This window comes from Macaca nemestrina, chromosome 3 (assembly GCF_043159975.1).
Source record: "Macaca nemestrina isolate mMacNem1 chromosome 3, mMacNem.hap1, whole genome shotgun sequence".
Classification (NCBI taxonomy): Eukaryota; Metazoa; Chordata; class Mammalia; order Primates; family Cercopithecidae; genus Macaca; species Macaca nemestrina.
In genome coordinates, this window is record NC_092127.1 from 142,023,607 (window position 1) to 142,039,424 (window position 15,818).

Here is a 15,818-nt window from a genome sequence, read left to right on the forward strand (position 1 = left end):
AATATTAACACTCAATATAAACTGTTGTATAAATAAGAGTGAAAGTGTTTTTTTAACACTGTGTTTTGCATTCCCTCTGTTGACTTCTTGCTAAATTGTGATTACTGAAGTAGACCTCATTTGAACCACAGGAAAGAGAAACTTTGGTGACTGGTCATGTCACAGAAATTAGATATTTTAAAAAATGGTTACCTTAGTGTTTAAAAACAAAGGGAAAGACTCTGCTCTTCCCTCATTTGGTGCTGCCAACTTTTCTTGGCTCTACTAAAGTCGTATGTGAAGCAAAAAGTTACAGTAAAGAATCCCAATATTATTTTAAGGAATAACAATATAGTAATGGCAAAATCTTAGAGATGCTTAAAATGGACAGACACTGCTTTAAAAACTTTACCTATATCAATTCAATTAATTTCCCCAAAAGCATTTGGAAGTTGATACCATTATTTTAATCATACAGATAAGGAAAATGAAGACAAAATGGAAGAAAATTATTCAAGCTTGTATGGTAGAAGCATAGTTCAAACTTGGCAAATTTGGTTCAAGTCCATGTTCTTAACCACTGTGCTAGTTATGTTTACATGGTCAACCCAGAAAATATATAAAATGAATTAAACTCAATCTAATGAGAATATGGTAATGAACAAGTGAGAAATCGAAATGACCAACTAGTCCATTTTTCTCTCCTCCACAAACTTCCTTTTTAAAAGTATGGTATGGTTTAAATGTGTCTCCCAAAATTCATGCGTTGAAAACTAAATTCCCAGTGCAGCAGTGTTAAGAGGTGGGACCTTTCAGAGGGGATTAGATCATGACATCTCTGCCCTCCTGAATGGATTAATGCCATTATCTGAGGAATGGATTAGTTGTCTCAGGAGTGGTTTCCTGATAAAATGATGAGTTGGACCCTTTGTCCTCATTGCTCTCAAACCCTCTCTTACCTTCTCACCTTCATGGGATGATGCAGCAAGAAGGCCCTTGCCAGATGCCATCACCTTGATATTGAACTTCCTGGCCTCCATAACTGTGAGAAATAAAATTGTTTTATTTATAAATCACTCAGTCTGTGGTATTCTGTTGTAATAGGACAAAGTGGACTAAGACAAAGTAGAAATTCCAGATATGGGTTCCATAATACATCAATGCTGAGCCCATTTATACATTTTAAGCACAACTCATCTGCCACGTTGCTAAGGTTTTAGCCTATGACTCATAAGCCCTTTGGACTCATTACCACATGGTCTCCCTTTGAATTTACCCTACAATCAAGGAACAGAAATACAGGGTAAAGAAGAATCTAACTGTGAAAACTAGATTCAAACAATTAACCAATGTTTGTGGAGGGCACATACTGATTTTCCTACATCAGTGATTGGGAAAGAAATAGAAGTTTATATACACATTGCTAAATGAGGATAGAGACAATGCATATCCAAATAAAATTTTGACAATCATAAAAGGCAATGTTTATGAATATGTTTAAATGCAAATTAGAAACTAATCACTGTTTATTAAAATCAATTTCATTTAATCTTTGACATTTCTAATATTTGCTAGGAAAGATTCCTGTCTTTTGTTTCTATCTGGTGGTTTTGTTCAAATCACTCTCTAAGGTTCTTTTATCCAGTTTATTATAAATAAATTAAACATTACTTTTTATCTTTGATGAAAGAGGATTTTAAATTTAAATATCTGTAAGCATTTCTGTACATCTGAAAATAGACATGAAGGTAAAACTGAAAAATGATGATCTATAGTTTTCTAATAATACAATTTGTATACTCTTATTTATATTTTCAACTAGATTCTGAACTCTTCAAGGAAAAACCTTCTTATTGCCTATTTTTATATAATTTACGCCTATAGTTTATCCCCATTCCCTCACCCCATACTATAGTGATTTCAGCGATATGGATATAGTAGGTGTTTAATAAATATTTGCTGTGTGAATAAATTGCTTTCCATTACTGAAGCGACTTTGAGAATTATTTTTGAAACAATAAAGGGGCTCAGAAAGAATATAGTAGACAAGGTTTGAAACAGGGTTTGCATGTAAATTAGGCATCTTTCTTCAGGTCTCTGATTTTGACATAATCCAAATAGTGCTTCGCTGTAAAGCAAAGAGGCATGTTAGCGCATCTTATTCTGTCTTAGGGGGTCAAAGGTGCAATGCAACAGAAGAGGTGACGTTGGAACTTGCTTTTTGGCTGCATGCTTTGCCTTTCAAGCACTGACTGAGCTGCAGCATAAGGTGTGAAATTAGGACAAATGTTCCAAGTCCTAGAAAATGAGTGTTTTATTTAACTCCATCTTGCTCAGGAAATTGGTTTCAGGATTACAGGCTTTCAGAAAAGATTGGTGACTAAGGGATATTTAGGTTGATAAATAGAAACAAAAAAAACTGCATGATCTTTGACAACAAAAGCTAAAATAAATGCTGACACACAAAAGCAGCTTTGATAATGCTACTTGAAACAGTAGTCCAGAGTTTACTTTTAGACACATAAGGAAGGACTTGTAGATAAACTTAAACCCTCAGGAGTTGGTTTATCCCCCCAAACCATAACATCCCCTGTGCTAAACACTGAGAAATTGTATTACTTTAAAAAAGCAGGAGAGAAAATGTTCAAAATGCTAGACATTAAATGGGTAGTATAGGTAGTAGAAACACTCTTCAATTGCAAAAAACTCTTTGTTGTTCAATTTAAAAAGACAGATTAGAAAAACTAGTCAAGGATAAAGTATCATGCTTCTCATAGTATTTTCCATCTCCGTCATTGATAAAGTAGTGTAGAACAGATTGAGTTATTATAACCGTGAACTTCTTATTGATTTAATATGAAATATATAATTTGTTCTTCTGCTCTGAGAGTTCTTTTCCTCTGAGAAATAACATGTCTTTAAAGTATTAGATTAGGTGAAACCTCTCTAGTCGTTTGTATTCATTCTTGAGCTAAACTAATATTAATACATGGATTCTTGCCACTTTTAAAAGATATCCCTTTTCTTTTATTTTGCTATTTGAAATGTCTTACTTTCACCAAACCAAATTCTTCCTTCTGAAATTACTTCATTCTGTGTGGAAGTAGACGTAGCAAATATATATTGAATCCTTTATTATATGACAGAAAATCTTTTGCCTTACATTGACCTAGTTAATCTTCATCATAATACTTTGAGGAATGTTACTAATGATCCCCTTTTTACACATAAGGAAATTAAGGCACAAAGAAGGTAAGCAACTTGTCCAGAGTTACACAGCTTAAAACTATGAAGTCAAGCTTCAACTTCTGGAAGTCATCCTTTTAATCAATAAGCCATTCTTGACAGAGGACAATATTCTGTTCATCTTTGTATTCCCACACCTTACCCAGTGCCTAGAACTTATTAGGCACTTACGGAACATTTATAAAACAGAGCACTTATTAAGCTTTAGAACGTACCTCCTTTTATTTCTGTTCTCACCTCTGCAGCCAGATTCACACCTTGGCCTTCCTTATCTGGGTAAGAGCTCCTCATTATTTCACCATTCAATCTTCAACTGATACTCAGTTTCAAGTACAGTTTTGACCTTCTCTTTAATTCCCTTGCTCAAAAATTGACCATGGACCCCCCATTACCTCTGAACTCTTGTGTCTGGCATTGAAGGCTCTCTTTTCTTTGTCCTAGCCTATCTTAGTTCTTGTCGGCCAGAGGCCAGTATGCCAAATTCTACTACTCAGTGTTGTCATAGAATGCCCTATGATTTAACATTTATCCTCACCCATAGACCATTGAATGTTTTTCCTTTGCTGTTGTGTGCTCCTGAATTCTCATTCCCATCTAATCCCCATTTATGATTAAGGCTATTGATTCTTTAAGGCTTAAATTAATGGCAGTGGCAAGCCATCCAGAGCAGCTGCTGTCATCAGGGAGGCACAGGCAGGGGCAACAGGAGCAGCTGTGGGAACATCATCAATGGCAGCAGTGGGTCCCCTGTGCCCTGTGTCCCCAAGCAGTGGACTGCACTGCCACCACCCTCCTGAGGCCAGGCAGGACCTGCTCCCAGGTCCAGAGCCTCTGCTGCTCTGCACCCTGGCCATGCAATTGCCGCTGTTGCCTGCCACCGCTGCAGGGAGGGTGTGGGGAGGAACAGAGCTGGGCCTGGAGTGGTGCTGCACTCCACAGAGCTGGTGGGAATGAGGGACAAGCGAGAGCCTCCCTGGAGCCCACTGCCCTGGGGGCTACTATGATGGAGCCAGGCTGAGCCACTCACTGGTTGGGAGCAGTGTGGTCAGGCACAGAGGAGTGGGCAGAGAGGGCCACGGCAAGGACCTGGAGCCCCGGCCCCAGGTTGTGAGGAGGTGGAGCTGGTGCTGCTGCACACTCCATGGAGTGGGTGAGAGCTCTGCCCTCCCAAATGCAGGACCTGGGCATCTCTGCACTTTGCATGCTCAGGAGCCCAGGAAGGTCCCCCATCCCCTCCGGCATGGCAGAGTCTGCTCCCACTGACTTGCCTTTCCCTATTCCTGGTGCCTGCTCCAATCTCAGAGCAGGGTTGGGGCCAAGCCCAGGTTCTGTCACAGCCCATCCAGGTGTGCACTCACTCGGAGTACTGCTGACATGCCAGCCCCCTGATGCCTCTGCCCCCTCCAGACTTTGGGTGGCAATAAGCATGTGGTGTGGGGGGGGAGTTGAAAGGTGTCTGAGGGCAGCTCGGCGCTGGCCTGCAGGTGCCCCTTGGTGCAGGCAGCCTGGGTGCCATGGACAGCAGCAGAAGGCAGACAGGCTCATGTGTGGAAGGGGGTGGGTCCATGTTGAGGCCCTACCTTCAGGCTAGGAAGGGCCTGAAGGCTGGGGGGCAGGCTGCCAGTCCTGCAGACCACAGTGGGAATTTGTGGTGCCTTTTCTGGGCCCACCAATGGCTGCCCATGGACCAGTCAGCATGTACTTCCTCCCCACTGAGGCCCATAAAAGCCCAGGGCTCAGCCAAAGCAGAGCAAATGATGGGAAGACCAGCTGCAGAGAGGAGCTACATTTTCTGCTGGGAGCTGAACACTTGTTGGGACTACCTGCCTGAAGAGAGGTGCTGTCCTCTCTGCTAGGAGCTGAACACTCATCCGGACACCCTGGCTGCAGAAAGGAGCTGCCCCCTGCAGGTCTCCCCTGAGCTGTTCTATTGCTCAGTAACGCTCCTCTTTGTCTTGCTCGCCCTTCACTTGTCTGCATATCTCATTCTTCATGGTCACAGGACAAGAACTCAGGACCCATTGAATAGCAAGGCTAAAAGAGCAGTAGTACGAACATGCCTGAAGCATGTCCCTTGCTTGCCAGGATGCGGGAGAAGAGAAGGAGAGAAGAGTTGTGGCCCTTTAGGGATCCCAGACCTAGGAGTTCCCCAAGCCGGGACTGTGACTCCCTCTTTGGGGTCCTGTGGTTCCTGGCATCTCCAAGATTCCAGGTGGCACCGCATCCCCTAGTGCCAGCTGTGGAAGCTGCTTGTGGTGCAGCTGGTCTGGCTGTGGCCTTGCAGAGAGCCAGAACCAGTGCCAGCACCTGGAGTTCCCACCCTACTACAGCAGTTGGTGTGTCTGACTGTGCACAGTGGCCAGACCCCACACTCGCTCACACACCCCTCACTGTTCCATGCCTGACTCGCCCTTGGCAAGCATGAGACCCAGACCAGTGGCATAAACCGAGCGCAGTCTACTTTCCAAGTGGGTGAAATGAGCTCAGTGGCTCATTTTTATCAGAGCCCAGTGGCTTTAGTAACACGTTGTCCACTGATTTTACCTGACCATATTTTATTTCTCTTTGGATTCAAGTAATAGTTCATCATATTTTGCTTTATAGTAAATGCCTTTGTCTTTTTCTACTTACTAGGTTATAAACATCTTGAGAGCAAGGACTAAATCTTACTTATCTTTATTAAGAACTAACAATGGAACACACAGAAAATCCATGGATATACTGTCAGACTGTCACCAAATATACATTCAACATTTTTCTTACTTGTGAGACTGATTTTGAGAAAATTTGCTATCACAGAACCACTAAATTTTAGAGCAGGAAAGGACTCCTGTAATGATTTTACTTACCTGCCATATTTTACCAATAAGAAAACTGAGGCATAGAGAAGTTGAGACTTTCTACACACCAGTGCCTAGTCTTCACGAATATTATGCCCAACCCTGAGTCCTTTCTTCTACATAACGTCACCTCATTACATTTCTGAAAGACGGAGAAGTTTCATAACAACAAGATGAAAGACTTTGGAAGTTTCCAGAGGCTATCAGGCTATCTTCTCATAGAATACCCGTCACTTGTCGAGCAGAAAGAGGCTAAAAAGGCTTTATAAGAATATCAAGGCCCCAATGTTGTACTTATGTTTTGACTTTATATCTCCAACTAATTACAGAATTTGATTATTAAAAAAGGTTCTTTATACCAAATCTTGGTTTATACTTTAAATGTTTTTGATATTTATTATATATCAGTTGACATTTCCTCTTCTCCACTCGAAACAAACAAAAACCCCAAAATAAAAACTGTCAGATAGAGCATATATAAGCATTGTTTCCTCATTTTATGGATAAAGAATCTCAAAGGAAGCAACTTCGTCAATATTAGGATGGTGACCTTAACCTGGAGAGTAGCCAGGAGGAATCTGTTCTCATATTGTAGATACCAGGACATTCTGCTTCCTCAAGAGATGGTAACTCTAACATCTTGATGTTACAATATCTACAATATCTAAGGAATGATTTTGTTAGCAATGGACACTGCAAGTGACAGGGGCTAGAATGTCTGAACCAGCCACCACTGCCAGTGAGCTGTGGCCTGGTTCAGCTTGGTTTCCCCATTCACTTTCAGGTGATGGAAATGTCATGCTTTAACATGCCCATTTATAATACTAGTGGCAATCTGTTGTACCTTCTCAAGGAGACATTGATGCTCATAGGGGCAAGTATTCACAGGCACTGAAAAAGTAGAACTATCTTGAGAATTTGTAATTTGTAAAAATGACATGGAATAACATTGAGAACTGCTTCATTCACAGGATGTAGGCAATGATTTTCCTAAGGTGTTAGGCAAAATGCATACCATTTGTATGTGGGAGGAAAGAATGGCAACAGAGGGAACATTACAATGAAATTTGGTTTTATACCTTCCAATATACTTTAACATATTTCATCTCAAATCACATTTTGTTGCGTATTTCAAGTTAAAGTCCCAACTTCTGACATTGATCTTTGATGTGTCCCCACAATATGGCCCCCCTACCCTGCACTTCTATTGCTTCTTCCCTTCATATCTTATCTGCTTTAGTCAACACAGACTACTCATTATGCTTACAACATGCCGATTCAGCAAGATTCAAACAAACAAACATTTGATAAATGTCCACCATATGTTTGGAATTTTGCTAAGAACTATAGAGGGCAGGAAGAGAAGGCATTTCTTCTGTCCTTAAGTAATGGAAATCTAATGGGAAAGACAAGCAAGTAGATAAATTAATCTGATCTGAAGTAGAGTGAGCAGTAGGGAGGGCAAAAATGTTGAAAAGTAAATTGGGTTATATGAGGGCATCAAAAGATGTTATTTAAGTGTGTGTGTATTTTTAATGCATTGGGAGCCTCTAAAAGGTTTTGAATAGGGAAAGAATGAGCAGAACATAAGGTGGGCATTATGAAGGATAAGCTAGAGAGACAGATATTAAAATGAGAGAAGCCATACTTTAAGAAGGTTGTAATAGCAGTTCATGTTGGGTATGATAAGGGCCTGAAAGGTAATCACTGATAGCAGAAGTGAGATGAAAGGGATGCACTCCATGACTTTGCAATAAGAATGTCCTTATATTACAGTGGTTAAGCATGTGAATTCCAGAGTCACACACGGGTTTGCATCATGTCCCTGCCATTTATTAGCTATGTCACCTTAAATGAATTAGCAAACTGATCTATGCATCAGAATCCATATATCTAAAGTGGAGATTATCTTGGCACTCAAGTTAAAAGTGTGTTCTTAGTTCACATGAAATAATGTTTTAAAATGCCTGCCACAGAGTAAGTACTCAATAAACATTTCATATTATTGTGGAGAAGTTTTAAGAAAGATGGTTGAAGAATTTGATCAGAATATCCTCCCCTCCAAGTTTATTTTTCTTTCCACTTGCTTCTCTGCCTTGTGGAAATCTGCCCATCTCTATTGCATTCCACTATGAAGAGTTCGTTGAATAGTCCTGTGCAAAATGATCTTTCCTGCTTCTGTATTTTAAAAATATTGATCATCTATACTAACCAAGAGACACTTAGCATTTACCTCATGCTGTTAAATATATTTCTTTGATACAATTTTCTGATCGATAATATGTCAAATCCTGTTTATCAGCATTAAATAAATTATAATGCGTATTAACCAGAGGAAGTGATTTTACTTCGGGCTCGTTTCTTGGTGACAGAATCCACTTCTAGCTCCTCAGTTCAAGGTCTTTAAGAAGAAAATACAGTAAGTTAAAAATACTTCTGTACATGGTGGTGATAAAAGCTGGACACCCATGGAAAAGCAGAAGGGCTCCAGCAAGGGGACCAGCAAGTACAAGGGCTCCAGCTATTCGAGGGACCAAGTGTGGAGGAGCCAACTCCATTTTATAATAGCTCACAAAAAATACTTGAATTTAATTTGTCTTTGCATGGCAAAGTTACCCTTTACAACAATAGCTAATTTTATTTTACAATTTACTGTATTCTAAAAGAGGTTTAACATTATTTTGTCTGGAATGGAAGGCAGTCAGTCTTACTTTAAGGAATCTTCTATTTCTTTGAAAAAAATAGATGCTAAAATGCTTCCATAGCAGAACTAGAGAAAAAGAAAAGACTGGTCAAACTAATTTCCTCTTATTCTATTGAGTTGGTTTATTTGGTCCTGCATTAGTAGAAATACATAAATAATTTTTTGAAATGACATGGAATATTTTGAGAGTATGAATGTGTATATGGGATACAAAGGCATCAGAGGAATTTTGTTTTGAAATATGCGCTTTTAATGTAGATTGATAACATAGAGTAGAAATTGAAATTATATTACAGATTCCTGCTTTTAATAACTTTGTGAATTTTTCACAAAAGATCTAGATCTTTTTTCTCTTTGGAAGATCTAAATCATATCTTCTCTTTTCTTCTGTCAATCTTCCCAAATGTATTGGTATTCTATTCTGTGAAAGGTATTATTAATTCTTCTACACAATAAGTATTCAAGGAAAATGTCACTGACTTATTCTTGTTAATTTTAGGTTGCCAGTGTAAAAATCTATAAAATAATCAAAATGATGGTAGGACAAAATGTTAAGGGATGTGCAGTTGCTGACTAATATTAACCCGACAAATTTTAAATATGTTTTCTACAAAGACACCCAAATCCTTCATAACAAAGTCTCATTTTTTGTGTGTCATTGCATTGTCTGGGACTGTATAAACATATGTGTCTGTAATGTATATATCTTTATTCTATATATGTATATTTGCATTATATACATATATACATTTGTGTATACATACTCACATTTATTTCATATCTACAGCATCAACTACTTCATAATAAAAGTGATATGTGTAACTTCCAAGTAAAATGCTTTAAAGAAGAAATTGCTTGCTTGCCATTAATCTCTTTTTCCCTTCTTACAAAATGGAACATGGACTAGTATTTGTAATCCAACCTCAACCAATACAGAGAAGAACGCTGGAGAAAATGGAAGAGTAACAAGATATCTATAGGGAAGGAGCTTCCCTACTGGCCTGGAAATGCTCATCCCTGGATCATTAGATAAGAAATAAATAAAATTTGATTGTGTTTGAGCCTTTGAATTTTAGGGTTTTGTTGTTGTTGTTGTCACAGCTGCTTAAAATATACGTGCAAAGTAATATATTTGCCATCTTGACTTTTTAATTTGGGCATCCTTCCCTTTTCATTCCTGTTCTCTCAAGGCTTTTTTTAAAATATAAACCTTCCAACATAAATATTTTCAAAAAGCATGCAAAAAAGCAATCCTAGTTCGGAAGGAAACAACATGAGAGATAAATGTACAGGTCAATTTTTACTGCTAACATGGACCATCTGAAAAACATGGCAAAGTCACTCTTCTTTATTTTCAGATGCAAATTTGATAATTTCTTCTTGGCCTTTATTTATTATTTTATTTTACATTATTTTGAGTAGGGGTCTTGCTGTGTCACTCAGGCTGGAGTGCAGTGGCATAATCATGATCACTGCAGCCTCAAACTCCAAGGAAGCCTGGGACGACAGGTACGCATCACTACACCCGTTCTTCTTGACCTTTATTACTCACAATGATGATGAAGGTAACATAGTGGGAGAGTTGGTGAACTGGACTCAATTTAAGGGAAGATGGGAAAGGAACACAGTGCCATTTGAAAGTAGCTAGCTGTTCAGACAGGAAGGCTCCTTGGAGCAGATAGGCTTTGGTCTGAGATAAAACATTTGGGCAACCTTCTAGAATTAAGTCAATAATGCGTCCCTTTTTGTTTTGGGAGAAGAATGTAATTGGTATTCTTTTGACTTGGGTAATGGACGTTACCACTCTGTCAGACTCCTTGGTAGGTTTAAAAGTTGCTGAGAATAAGTTTGCAGATTGGCATAGGAACCAAAAGAAGGACGAGTTTGAAAACACAGACCTTTTTACTTAAGGATCAAAATGATAGAATGTCTCTAATGAGCCTAGATGGCCTCACTGAGAGAGAAATCTCCACACATTTTCTGACCTCTTTTGTCTTTATATCACATTTTTGTTTTAAATATATGACTGTTTTACTAATTTTTAAAAACTCATGTTGATTCATTTTGTTATTTTTCCTCTGCTCTGTGGCATACTTTTCTTAGTGGCAGCTCAACAGCTCTTCAACTATCATTTGTTTTTCTGTTTTTGCACCTCTTTCGTCTTTTAATTGTTAACATATTTGGACTGAGATGTTTACATATTTCAATAAAATTAGAATTGAGAAGATCCTTTATTTAGCCAAATTTTCTCTGATCTTATCATGAACCTCAGCATCTGTAGATAGTAGTTTTCCCAGTCAAAAACATTATGGTCTACAGAGGAGATTCAACTGAGTGTCAGCAATTTAAACTGTATTCATCACAAAATACAAATTTGAAGAAAATTGCAAGCAATTTTATTAAAAAATGTAAAACAGCACAACATTGCAAAATATATTCTTCAGAAAATTGCCAATGACACAGTGTTAGAAACAGGTACAGGCTAAGAAAATGATTAAGAATGTGTATGTGAACCAAAAAGAATTATCCCATTTTTTTTAAAGATTCCAATAATTCATATAAGGACATTTTTTATTTTCCTTTAATAACAGAAATGTTTGTTTTATACTTTGGCAGGAATATTTTTATATTTTCAGCAATGAATAAAGTTCATTGGACAACCAATGAAATAACGATATTAAATTGTAAGTCCAATATGTGTATTTTAAAGAAATTATATAACTTCAACTACTTTTACTGCTCCATTTCATACTCAAAAATATCCTCATTTGGGATTTTTATATGGTCATACTACCTAGAAATCATGTGTATGAGAGTATTAAACCCAATGAAACACTTGAATCTAGGTAGTGACGGTGGGGGTGCTGGTTTCAGGCAGACTGTAAGAGTGATTTGAGAACCCCTCTTGAGCCCCTTGCCCTAATATCGTGGGTATGCTATACCTGTTTGGGTGCAAATTAAAAGAACTCTGTTAGTGAAAAGGAGTAATATTGAGAGGCCAGGGTTCCTGTGGCAAGGAGCAGACATAGGTGAATATAATCCTAGGAATAAAGAGACTACATTTCTTTCTCTACCCACCACATCTCACATGCTGCACTAAGAAGCTCTCCCAGATTGGCAGTGGTACCTCATGTCTCTGTCACAGGAGCAGTCACCTGTCTTCATGGGCTGAATTCTTTCTCAGGATGTTCTTTGGTTGTTCATGTAGAGAATGCTGCTGGGACTGACCCATGTCTTTTCTGGATCACCACTAACACATGACCATGTTAGGCCATAGAGAAACTTTATCTTCAAATAGAGGCTCTTCTCCCACCGTGTATGCAAATAAAGTGGTGATTAATAACTGTAAAATACTTTACATAGATCTTAAATATTTATCCAAAAATCTTGAGAAACGAGGCTGTTAATACTATACTGCCTTTTACAAAGTTATATTCCACGTATTTCACAAAGTAAAACATGACTGCCATGGCAGTACGATCATCAGTACGTTTCTGAGATCTAGAAGTTTTATGTGCCTAAAATTTCACAAATCATTTGAAAGATTGTTCAATTTCTCTAGAAAAGCTGGTATGGCTCAATGAACAGGGCCTTCTTCCTAAGCTGTGCATCTGGGTAGCATGCTGGCACATGTTTGTTTTACCTGCGGGATGTCCTAATTCACAAAAGCTTTTTTCACTTCCTGCTCTCATTTGATAGGAAGCAGTGAGATGGGGAAGCTTTTCATATGAACACAGAAACAAGAAGATGTGATCTTATCATTTGATTATCTATTATAAGGACACTTAAAAGAATAGAATGTTTGGTGAGAAAAAAGCTTTCTCCTCTTTAATAAGAGGATCTCTAACAGGCCTCTTCCTCATTTTCTAGGTATATTAAAAGAGTCTCAAATGGTATAACATAATGATCCTCAGAAATCTAGTTTTCATCATTTTTTTCTACTAGTAATTTGTACATTTCTCTTCTTTACGTCTCCTTTGAAATTAATTAGCATATACTACTTACATATCTACTTCTTCAGTTAACTTATTTGTAAAAGCAGATGTTTTCCTGGGGAATATGCTTTCACGCTTGCTTTATGCAGGTCTGGCAAGCCCTGTTCCAGCTAACTATCTGACATTTCACTCTTCTTAATAGAGAAGTTATGATGGAAGAATATTCACGGCCTAAGTTCAGGCAATTAAGGGAACATTGATTTCCATATAGAATCAATGAAAAGCTGGAAGTTTACACCAAGTGTCACAATTTTGTCTGAGCAAGTTACAGATGACTTAACTTTGGGCCTTTCTATCTTCATTTCCTTATTTATCTTTAAACAAGAAAGAGAACTGTATTGTATTTGCTTGTAAGGGCTGTGATAGCAAAGTACCACAGACTGTGTGACTTAAAGGACAGAATTATGTAGTCTCACAGTTTGGGATGCTAGAAGCCTGAGATCAAGGTGTTGGCCGAGTTGATTTTCTAAGGCCTCTCTCCCTGGTTTGCAGATGGCCATTTTCTCCCTGTATCTTCACACAGTCTTCCCTCTCTAGGTGTTATAAGTGTCCTAATCTCCTCTTATTATAAGGACACCAATCAAATCAGATTTGGGCCTATCCTAATGGCTTCATTTTAACTTAATCATTTCTTTAAAGGTGCTATGTCCAAATAGTGACATTCTGAGATAGTAGGAATTAGAAGTTCACACATGAATTTTGGGAGGGACGAAATTCAGCCCATAACAGAAATCATGGTTATAACTTTTATTTTTCAATAATAGTACTTTGAAAAATGACACTGTCTCTGTTTCTTACATTTTAAAAGGAAGACAACATGTTTAAGACTACAGGACATCTGCATAGGTAAGTATAAATCTTGTTGGCATTTTAATTTTCTCACTGGAAACCTTGTTTTCATGTGCAAGTGCTGAAGGTTCTGGGAGATTTTTTTCATTATTGCTCTCCTTATGAAAGCAGCTGTTCAATGAACACAGCATATTTTGTTACCTCATCAAGAAGCAGAGGAAGATTATGTTGTGATCAAGTTTTGTATGGCTATAGTCAATGCTTTTCTGATTGTTTGAGCGTAGTGATTGATTTAATAGGTATACTCCAGGGCAGTTACTCATCCCTGATATATGTCCAACTCAAAACTCCAAGTTATTTATGTAAACGATGCTTTATATGCCTTCCATGCAGATAAATCCCAGTTGACAGAACTGTTTAAGAGATGAGTGTGCTTCCAATTGGGATTACGGTCACAGTATTTATCTATATCAACTTTCATGTTACTTCACGAGCAAATTGGGAGCTTTGGAGGATAAGAGGATAAGATATGATTGGGAGAATCTATTTTCTGCTCCGAAGGTAGTATCTCAACATTTCAGTACACTGTACATCTAGGAAGACATCAGAAAACAAACAAAGAAAACAGTCTTGAGAACAGATGATTTGTCTTTGAAAAATAAAAACATCTCTAAATCATGGGGAAAATCTAAAACCAGAGCCATTCAGAAATACTCAGAATTGGAAAATGTTCTTATGTGTAACAAGTTCTGCATTTTTAGCTTTGGCTGAGGATTTCTTCTTTTATATGGTAGAATATGAGCCTTATATGTTCTTTACATACACATGGTTATTAGAAGATCAAAAAGCTACATATGATTTCTGGTTTAAAAATGATGGAGTAGGAACTATTATCTTTCCTTTTCTTTTATAAGAAATCACTCAAAAGCTAAAAAATAATGAGACAAAGGTAAAACAAATGGCAGAGACACATAAAACCTGATAGAGCTGGGAGACACAAAAAACCTCAAAACAATAACAACAATGTAAGAAGGTAGTATATTGCTTGTTTCCTGTGGCTAATTCAACTAAAATATCATTTGATAAGAATAATTTTGCACAAACAATTTAATTTTATTTATATTGTAAGAGACTAGAACAATCCAGAAAGAAAATTCTATTTTCTTAATATATTTCTAGAACATTCCTTTCAACAGCATTTTACTTCTTTGACCATGTAAAGGACATATAGATCCTATATTGAAAATAAATGGACCAAGTTTCCATATATCCAAATAAATTTCCACTATGTTCTAGTTTTATAACTTTGCCCCTATGTAATCCCATGGATATGAAATTATATATGGGAAACACCAAAATAATTATTTTATGAAGGAAAACTGGTGTTCTCTCATGCCCTATATCCTTTACAAAAATTAAAAGAAGAAGAAGGGGGAAAAAAAATCCTCATTAATGTATGCTTGCAAAACAATGGCAGTCATTTTCCTGGCTGAAAACTAAATTATTGTGCTTTATAGTGTGCATGTCTATGATAAGTAGATTACTATAGATCATTCCGAGAGGAGGTAGAGGGAAGATTGCACTAACATTAGCTTCTCTGGTATTTGCAGGCTGTAAATTTCGTTAAATGATGGATGCAAAGATGGAAGACAGATGGATAGAGGAAAAGACAGAATCAGATACTGGATGAGTTAGTACTGCTGCCTGTGCTTCAGGGCCGTCTTATTACCACAAGGCCGGCAAGCATCAATGTCCCCACATCCCCCGTGCCTCCCCCTGAAATGTACCGATTTATATGAAAATTAAGATTACAAATTAAAGCCTGGCTATCCTGGAGTTTTCCAGTTCATCAGCCATCCAATAAAAATGATGTCAAGCCTGTATGCATAATTCCCAGAAGATTACTTTTGTCCTTACAGCTAAGCCCTGTCCCTGATATGAAAGATCTCTATCCACTTTTATTGAAATAAAGAACCAACATCATAATCCCAATATTGAGGTATAATCTTCATTATCTCCTGACCCTCTTGAGGTTTCCCCAATCTATATTACTTCAGATTTGGTTTATGTATAATCCTTATGTATTTACTTTTATTGAGATAGGATTAAAAACTAAAAAAAAAAAAAAAAAAAAGCTTAAAAAAATCCTTATGATCTCATGATTGAGTTTCATTTCACCAACAATCAACTAATGTGTTAGACTGAGTTTTTTTTTTTATGTGCTTCTTATAGTTATATAGTCCAAGCTTGAAAAGGCATTAATTG

General features: G+C 37.6%; 1 long non-coding RNA gene across 2 annotated transcripts in view; it reads left to right on the forward strand.

Annotated features, from left to right (window-relative positions):
* Nucleotides 1–15,590, forward strand: part of LOC105477232 (uncharacterized) — a 392,595-nt gene extending 377,005 nt beyond the window's left edge. For both annotated transcript variants that reach the window (XR_011621262.1, XR_011621263.1), the window contains 2 exons: nucleotides 13,573–13,610; nucleotides 15,164–15,590. This is a non-coding gene — a long non-coding RNA (uncharacterized lncRNA). The remainder of the gene's footprint in view (nucleotides 1–13,572; nucleotides 13,611–15,163) is intronic.
* The last annotated feature ends 228 nt before the right edge of the window (nucleotides 15,591–15,818 follow it).